Source organism: Numenius arquata, chromosome 4, assembly GCF_964106895.1.
Source record: "Numenius arquata chromosome 4, bNumArq3.hap1.1, whole genome shotgun sequence".
In the NCBI taxonomy this organism is placed as follows: domain Eukaryota; kingdom Metazoa; phylum Chordata; class Aves; order Charadriiformes; family Scolopacidae; genus Numenius; species Numenius arquata.
Window position 1 is genome coordinate 32,422,981 of NC_133579.1, and position 10,230 is coordinate 32,433,210.

A 10,230-nucleotide genomic window follows, 5' to 3' on the forward strand; every position below is an offset into this window, starting at 1 on the left:
ATGAGCAGGAAGTTTACAAACAAGATTATCTACATTCATCTCTGAAATTAGCCATTTAAAACCAAGTTGAGGGGCAGCCTCAGAAGAAGCTCTTTCAGTATGTAAAGGATGGCAGCCACTGAAGCTGTGGCTACACCAGAAGGTACAAACATGCCAATCAGCAAATACAAATGCAGTTTACACTGCATATTGATGGATGAAACGATTCAGAGTAACATCCTATTTATGTGATCCGTAATCTAAATCTGCAAGGTTAACAACCCATATTGCCTTATAATCAAGGACTTAACCTAACACTCATTAAATCATAAAAAGAAACATCAGGGTAGCTTCTTGCATTCAACACAATAGTATACTTGAACAAGCAGCAGCTTTTTCTGAAATGTTCTGCATCATTGTTGAAAAAAAAGACAGCAAGCTTTGGGGATGGATTTTTCCAAGGTATTTTATACAATGTTTTCCACATTCTGCATTTACTACAGGTTACACCAGCAAGAACACTGCTTATTGGTAGGCTGACTTTTAGACTACCAGTTTGTTTTTTTTTTAAAGGTAGGTCCCATTTTAACTCAACTTTCTACAGTGTTTCCTGTCTGAAAGTTCAAAAGAGCTTTAAGAGCCAAACTTAGACATGAATGCTGTACGCAGCAGTTCAGGCACATATAAATCCAAAGCTTCAGAGTCCCTTTGTTTACTTGGCCACAGCTTCCCTGTGTTTAGTCTTGACATACATCCCTTTAATTATTTATAGCATTTTCATTAATGAAACTTCGTTATGAAAATGAGGATATGAAGAAAGCATTACTTATAAGACGGATATTAGCCACTCACAGGAGATCCCCCTAGCCCTGTATTAAATTAGGCCTGAGGGAAGGACAAGTCAGAGTTAAAAAATTACCGAATTAATTTATTAGTCTAAAATACTTAATGGAAATGTTATTGTCTTCACCATAGTATTCTGAGAAAATGTTTTCATCCTTATTACTTTAGCTTGGCCAATGCACTGCAATTTATAACTTTAAAAGTTGAAATAAGGTATTCCTAGATTTGAATTATTTGAATTCATGCTCATTTAAGACTCACAAAATTTCAAGTCTGATCTTCCACAGACAGAAATTCCAGGGGGAGGAAGGGTGTTCATCCAATCTGAATTTGCTTTACGTGGTGTGTGGAGGTCCCCATTAGGCTTTGGTAAATTGACTGACATATGAAAACAACTTTGAACTCCCTCTTCACATCATTTGAGTACCACTTAAAAGTAATTCTTTTAGAGGGGCTCTTTGTCGAACAGCAAAGCCAGTGTTCATCAGAAAGAAGCAGCAAAAAAAATAAAAATGACAACTTTGAAAAAAGCTTCAATTCAGAAGACTGAACGTACAAACTGAGGAAAACAGCACTTGTAAAGAATCCTACCGATAGAAAACAACATTTTGGCTTAACAATTTCCACCTTAATATTAATTATTAAACAATTATTTCAACATCAAAGATGGCACAAGGGATTGAAAACATCAACTCGTAAATCAAACCACACTGATTACTCTTCCACTGTGATTAAAATTTTGCCATAGCTATTTTTGCTTCTTTCTGTCTGACTGCAATAATAAAGACATTTGTATTTTGAAATAATTATGAATTTGAAAGTATTCCGAAATAATTCTCTTTCAGCATACAGTGAACATGGCCACCTCCAGCTACCCTAAGGCTATTAAAAAAATGTTTCAACTCTAACTAATTTCAGGCAGTAACCAGTAACCTTTTGTGGCTTTGGTCCAAGTTCAACCTGCAGTTCCTTAGCATCAGCTTGTCACACAGAGTTCATAGCAGAGTCACATCCAGCCTGCAGATTTCTCCCAGGATGTCACAGAACAGAGATCCCCACTAGCACAGAGGCAAGCCATAAGAAAATGCAAGTGAATGTAAACTGTAAAGGAATATGTGGTCTTCAAAAATATTTTGTATGTTTTAATGGCATTGCAGCCTATGCTAAACACCACACTTTTTTTGGAGGGGAGTTTGATATTCTGTTGTAAGGAGCATATGCACCGGCTCAGCTTCATTTTGTGAAACTGGGCATCAGTGGGTCACGTAAGAAGCCACTGGCCAGTGTCACAGAGGCATTTTCATCCCCTATAAAATACACCAAGGCACTTATCATCATTGTTTACATGCAGGTTTGGTGTATGAAGCAAGGTGGAAGAGAAACATGAACAAGGACCCCAGAACAGGAGGGGTGGCACACCGGGAGATGCCCTTGCTCAGCCGAGTGTTTTAGTTATAAGCCTTGTTCCAGCACTCACTGCCCCACAGAGAGTCTTTGCCTTAACCTGCATGGGAACAAATATAAATAACGTTATTTTACTCTCCCCCTGAAGGGAAAATAAGCTTTCCTCCAAGTTTAAACCAAGCACTTGTCAGAATCATACAATATCTCAAGTTGGAAGGGACCCATAAGGATCAACGAGTCCAACTCTCTGCTCCTCACAGGACTACCTAAAACTAAGCCATGTAACCAAGAGCATTATCCAGATGCTCCTTGACCTCTGACAGGTTTGATGCTGTGACCACTTCCCTGGGGAGCCCATTCCAGTGACTGACCACGCTCTCAGTGGAAAACCAATCAATTATTTCAAACACTTAGGCATCAAAACTTCTCTGGTTTTGACAGAGTTCTTGGCTTGAGAGAAAATGCATTTGCCCAGAGTGACCCACCATGGAACCCCAGCGCCTTTCCCAGCATCAGCCACAGCTTCCCCACCAAGGCCACAGTAGCCTGTCCCTGCCGTAGCCGCAGCAGTGCACCATTCTCACAATTTCTGCAAGACCCTCACACAGCCTTGAAGTGAAGCATGGGTAAAAGTACAGGGTAACAGCACTTTAAATAAAACAGGAGCACTCTGAAATACCTGTTACTTTTCTCTTCACGCCACCTGCATGTTCTGGAAGAGGACCAGATATGCTGTGAGGACTCCCTGCAGGGCCAGAGAGACCCTTAAAAGGTCTTAAAAGCTTTTTGTGTCTCTTGGAAAACAATTAATGAAAAAATTTAAAGTACACAAGAAAAGTGAAAAATAGAATGCAAGGGATGCCACACTGAAAAAGTAATTGCAAATTAATTTCTTACATACAAATATCCTGTGCAGTGCAGGAAGAGAGAAGAACATAGAAGAAAATTATTCCTGTTCCAACATACAGAAAACTATGCATTCTTTTTTTTAGTTTCTCTTCAGTTAAACCAGACTTTAAAAATCATATTGCATGGGTTGTAGTAGCAAGAAGGTTAAACGCTTCAATAGGTCATAAACAAGAATATACAATTTGGGAAGCTACACAGACTTATTCAAATAGCACAATGTATATTTTAAAACAAACTGCTTTCAGTTTGGGTGTGAGTATTTCAAGTCCCATCTGAAAGTTAAATGCACTGGAGAAATATTGCTTTTCTAATCTCCAAGAGGTTTGAATATACACTGTAATCACTCCACTGTGTTCCTCCGCCAAAAGTAACACTGACTTTAGAAAAAAAAAAAGGCAAAAAAACCCCTCATACCACACTGTGAGGTGTAATCTTGGGGTAAAAGTATCTTACTGAAATTCCTTCTAGATAATGAAATGATGGGACATAGGACATAAACATCTAGGTGAATTTGAGAAAGTTGTACCTTTCAAAGAACAGCAACCTGGAGAGCAAATCTCTCCTGATTTGAGAAGGCTCAGGTTACCCCAAAGCCAAACAGACTTTGCTGTTCACAGCGAAGAGGCCAGAAGAGAGGGAAGTGCAGGAAAAGAGTGGACGGAAGACAGAGAATGTTTTACAGCTGCTTTTGTGCTCACTGAACCACAGAGACCTTTCTCCCCAAGCTGCAGAGACACCATCCTCCGCACACACCAGCCTCGCTCTACCTGCACACCCTCCTCCTCACTTTGTGAGGGGATGTGGCTTCTTCTGGACACCCACACCCCATGGGGGACACCGGGCCACTGCCTTGATTAAAGGCTCCCCGCTGTCCTCATTTAGGCAGCAGTCCCACCAAAATGCCTCTTACGGACCATGTCACTAGCCTATAGACCCTTTACTGCTTTGAGCCGACAACATCCTTTAAACTACACCAGAGGGTAGATAAGCAAACGTATCTTTAAATAGTAAGCCCGTACTTGAATTTCCAGGAAATCCTGGCATTCTGCAACTTACAGACTAAACTTGCCATTAGGTAAAGGTCTGAACTGATTTTCTGAGAGCAATCCAAACTAACCCAGTAAAAAGCTATCCGAAAATACCGAGCCCGTTGTCGAAGACTGTCAAATTTTCAAATGTATTCAGTTATTAAAAGCAGCAATGTTGACAACAGACCTCCTGAAGTTTGTTTAAGCCTGCCAAAACTGACACAGGACTGGAAAGGAAAAATAAAAAGCTCCTGGAAAAACAAACAAGGAATTTCTATTAGTCTATTTCCGCTTAGGCTTTGTAAAATCCTTCAGCAGCATTTTGCAATGTATTTTTTTTTGTTTAATTATTTTAAACCAGCCTTTCCAGGCAGCTGGGGAAGCTCTTCCCGTTTGAAAAGTTTGCTGTCTGAACCCTGAGATATTATTTTGAGCTTCTCCAAATACATCATGTGTTTTTGTGTCTTCCTCCCTCCGTGAGATAGTGACATTTTGCAGCAGGCTTCAGAGCGGCAGCCAGGGCTGCGAAAGCAGAGTCAGGCCTTTCTCCAGCGATGCCACACCCTTAGCAGGGGTAAAAATACACCACAATAAAAATAAAAACACTAATGCTGAAAAAGCTGGAGGTAGGCATCTGCAGTGGGTGATCTGTCTCAAAACAAAGTCAGCAGATTTTCGGCCAGAACCCAGCTTTTCTGTGGCTCCTGAAGAAGCAGTTCAGGAACAGGGGGCGGGAGTTTGCTTTTGTGCCGTTAGAGGGTATGTTGAGAAACACAGAGCTGTCACCCACTCAGTACATATTTTGTGTTTTAGCATACTGTGCGTGTTTGTCTTCCGGGAGACAAAGAAATGTACTTTATTAGTTACACTGTAGTATTCTCAGCAATGAATTGAAATATATCATTAACATCCAGGACAAGCTTTATCTTGCTACCAAAACAAAGGGACTATTATTTGAACAAATTGAGGGGGAAAATCCCATAACGACAATGAAGAGTTCCTCTCCCTAAAAACTGCGCTGCACAAGAGCAACAATTACGGGCTTATATTCTACAGACTGGGGTTGCGAATGGCTGCATGAAGCGATGCATTCACTATTGGGAGAGTAAGTACCATTGATGACAAGGCCTTGGGGCTTCTGCTGTTCGCAGACCAATCAATAATCCATTATGAACAAACTACATTTCCCCTCTAATATGAAGAAATGAATAAAAGGGAACCAGTATCACTGGCACTTTCATGGGAAAAAAAACAACAATGCAGAAATCACAAAATGCCACCATCACAAGACTTAAACCAGTGGGGATGTCTAACACTGACAGAACTACCCACAATAACCCTTTATTTTACAGTAGTTGCTGGAGATCGCTACATTATAGTCCAAAATAAAAAAAAAAAGCTTATTTTAAAGGCAAGATTCTTTCAAGACTACTTATTCTGGCTGCAGGACAGAACAAAAAAGGAACACTAACCTTTCAAGGCAAGGAAGAGAAAATGAACTAACTTCATCCAAATATCTACCAGTTTGCTTCAAACTATTTTCTAACGCAACGTAAATAAGAACTTCTAATCAGAAATAACTGTCCAAATGTGACTGGTCAACCATAACAAGACTTTACTGCAGCAGCTGTGTTACCATGCAGACATGAGGCCCTGAAATTGTTGTTCTCCCATTGTCACTGTCACATGCCACAATACAATCAAGAGAAGATCCATTTAAATAGCAAAACCATTGCAAACCTCAGCATCCTCAGTCCAGTTCCTACCTAGACCTCTCAATACAGCACTATAAGGCAGAAGAGGAGAAAAGGTCTCCTGAAAAATGACAGCTACAGTATTTAAATTAAAAATAAAAAAATAAAAAAAGAGACATTACTGATTTTTTGATGGGTAACAGCAAATTATATCCAAAGGAAACACTGAGTCTGATATTATTAATGCATAAGGCAGTCTATGTCCTTTTTCTGAAATATAAAGGCTAGTAGTTAAAGTTGACCTCGCGGGGTGGGGGGCTAGGGAGAATGAATACACAATGTGATTATTGATCAGCCCTAGAAAAGCCAAGAACTGCACTAATGCAGATGCGATTTTTTTTTTCCTAGGGTCATTAATGATATATGTTGGAAAGTCAAAAGCTTTTATTTTGACATGCTGTAATAGCATCGCTAATTCTGAATATAAGCATCACCTTCGGTTCAAAAAAATCTTTAAAAAACAAACAAAAAAAGGCCTCCATTTTACTTCAATGTTACAATGTTGTTTTCCTATTTGGCCACACCCACCAAGTGAGTTACTTTAGCATCTTGGCATTCTCAAATACTAAAAATTAAAATAAAAGTCAAAGAAACATCCACAGTTTTGACAGTATCAAACCAAAAAATAAGTTAGTTACAGATACAAAGTCACCTCAATACTGTATATTACCTCCTTATTCAAATCGATGGCATTGACGCTGTCTATTCATGCATGGCTGCGGAGATGCACATATACATGGGCAGCACAGTATTTTCCCAGCATCCAACAGTGCTTTTATATTTAATCATCTTGGTTTGCAGTGGAAACCCTAACAATTCACACGGAGTTGTAACATGGCCATTTTAAATCTTCAGCGTGGGGGCTGACTTCAAACTATATGGGCAGGGTATTTTCCTCCCAACATGCTCTGTTATGTGCTCAGTTTGTATCCTAAAATGGGGTGGGGGGGATGTATTTTTTTTTTTATGACAAGGGAATACTTAGTTTTATAATTTTTGCATTATCTGCAGAAGAACAGGGACTGGGTCATCAGCTGGCAGAAAAACATGGGAGTGCAGTACATCGCACACATATACACCCACCCACCCACCCCTGCACCCCCCCTGTTCTCGCTGCCTCTTTCATCTGCCCCATCAATGCAGGCTGCACACAAACCACATCCTCAACTGCCGTAAGTGCACCCAGCGCCATGAGATCAATCTGTATCAAATGAGAAGCTACGCTGCTAGCTACAACTGGAATGCCTTTGTGCTGTGTAAATCAAGGCTTGAATGCAAGAAAAACATCAGCATAATTAAAAGTAAATATTTTGAATTGTTGATTTCCTACCCCAGCAAAAATCATATGAAGCGAGTTGTCCAAAGTGCCCAAATTCCTCCATCTCATAACTAACAATTAAACCAGTGAGGAACAAACTTGAGTGCTTCAGTACACACATACAGCGCTGTAATGACTTCCCCATAGCAGAACTCACTCTATGTTTAATACCAAGCAAATTTACTAGCTACAGCTACGCGTTCAGCAGGTCAATGGAAGGTAAAGAGTATTTCTACGGTACACTGCTATGAAATGAGCTGTGTGGAGAATTAAGAATGTCAAGGTAATAAATTTGTTTCAATTAAGAAATTCAACGTAATAAATTTGTTTCTCTTATACCTAATATATCCTACTGCTCCAATTGCTACAATAAAATCATTACCTTATAAATATAAGTATTGCCAAGCGTTAACCTGTTAACAGATTTAGAATTACAGCACTGTTGTTTGATTAACTATTAAAGCCTTACCATAATAAAAAAAAATACTTCTGAAGTAACACCAGCAAGTTGTTTGCTTACTTTTCCCCACCACCACAGTATTATAAAGGAATTGTAAAACACTGAAACAAGCTCTTGGACTATACTTCCTTATCTCTTTTCAAAATCCCGTTTTTAAGAGAGTAAAAAGATTACATTTAAAAAAAAAAAAAAAGTGAAAAAAAAAAAGACAGAAAAACAGACAGAAGGAGAGAAGAAGGGCAGAGGGGAAAGGAACTGTGCCCTGAAATACAAGGAGGGATAATCGTATGCAATAAGCTATAAAAGCATTTGGTTAAACATTAGCTTCTGAGGTAACACTGTTTAGCACTGAGAAGCAACACAAAACTCACAAAACACACACCACCAAAGCCTCATTTTCAGTTGTTGGGTTACAGATATACGTGTGTGTGTGTGTATATATATATATAAAAAGTATTTCACTCTAAGCTCTTGCAAAGCACGAAATGTGGACGAGCTCTATTTTAGGAAGCTTTCTTAAACATTTAAGAACTTAAGCAGGTAATTAAGACTTTCAATCACAGTTTTTCCATTCTCTGCAACATTTCTGAATGTCAAGCACGCAGACTATGCCCAGGCCAGGTCTGCACGCAGACTATGCCCAGGCAGACCCTCTGCACTTCAGAGATCCCAAACCAGCCCCGCTGAAGCTCGCTTTGCACCAGCTGAGGCTCAGGACCTGCCACGCTGCTTGGACTGCACGTGCACAGATTTGGCTCAGTGACACCAGCCCCAAAACAGCAGAAGACAGTGCTGGAGGCCAATCTGTGGATAGCCAGTGTCTCTGAAATACCTTTATTCCACCTTCTTTCGCTAAGGTACACAGTACCCCTGGAGATCACTTCATCCACAAATGTAATTTGTGATGATAAGCAATAAGACAGGTGACTGCTAGTAGTTTAAAAGAGGAATCACAAGTTTCTAAGTTCACCAGCAGTTTTAAAGACTACCTGTCTGCTGTTGCTTCATTACTCCATTAAGTCATTTCGGGGTTTTCTGTCGTTCTCATCCTTAAAAGCTACTTCCGTTACACATGTGATAAATCCAACTTGGCAATATACCGAACCTTGTGCTGACCCATCGCTGTCAGCATAGAAAAGACAACAGGTATAGCCAGTACAACAAAAGTGACATTACCATAAAAGTAAGTTGACGTATGCTTTTTTTTCCTCCTATTTTAGGAGAAAATTAGAGAACTACTTTTCTTCTCTATTTAAATTTTTAAACACAAAGGGAATAAAGCAATAGTCCTGTGTATCAAGTGAATACAAAGCACAAGATGACTTTTTCTGGATTTCAAAGCTCCCAGCCAAGAGAACAGAAACTAAACCCAAAATCAAATCTTTCAGCTGTCAGTTAGTCCAGCTTATTTTGGTATGAAGTGCTGAACTATCTCTGTGGAACATCACTGCAATGTATCATCCAAAGAGACAAACAGATTCCATCCGCTGCTTATAAATACAATTTCAAGGCACATTTTACCAACCTGTTAACTTTGCTCTCATTACCGCACAATGCAAGGCATGCTTCAGATTTTGGCAGGTCAGGACATTGTGGATATCACAAGATAAACCCTGATGACTCTGTTCAGAACTACTCTCTCCTCACATATACAGGTACGCGTACTTCCCCTCCTGCTGCCATGAGACTTCGAAGCTTTGGGCCAATCCCTTACCTACAGCATGCATAGCACACATGTTGTTTCCCCAGAAAAGCAAAGACAGACAAGTATTTACCCAACTGCAAAAAATTTTTCTATGGAAAAGAGGGGCCTGGGTGGACATCCATCCCAAAAACAATTCCTGAGCTCATTGCTGGCCTTCTGCAATCGGCTTTAGCCGCCGCAACGAGAACAGGAAGGTAGAGCTAAGAGCAGAAAAAGGCAAAGGAACAAAAACCACTCCCCACTTAGGAACTCTTGTACAGCCTCAGCACACAAATGCTCAGCAACTATTTAAAAACAAAACAAAAACCCCTGAAATTATCACTCACAGGATAGCAAGCTAACACACACTCCTGCAAGGAAGAAAGGTCTGCTGCACAGGCTGTTGCTGGTTTGCTTATTTTTCCATAACACTACAACTTGCAAGACAGATCTATCAACTGGTAAGACAAACATGAATTATACACAACAAGAACCTAAATCTGTTTGCATCACCCGATACTGTAGTTAGACTTCATTTCTCCTTACAAAGACATGTGTCTGTGTACCACATATACACACCAACCATGCCCCCCCTCACACACACCCCCCCCTCCATGACAAAGAACCCAACACGCCGTCATTACTATATACGCGTCACCTCATCTCCCGCCACGATGCACGTCCCTGTCCACCCCACTCGCTCCCACCACCACTCCTGCGGCACTGACCTCCTTAATTCCACTCTCCTACCCGGCTCCACCCCGCCTCCGTCATCCACCATGCCTGCAAGCCCCAGCTACCCAGGCACACCGCCTGCCTGTCAGATCCCTTCTGGATCACCTGCAGGCAGC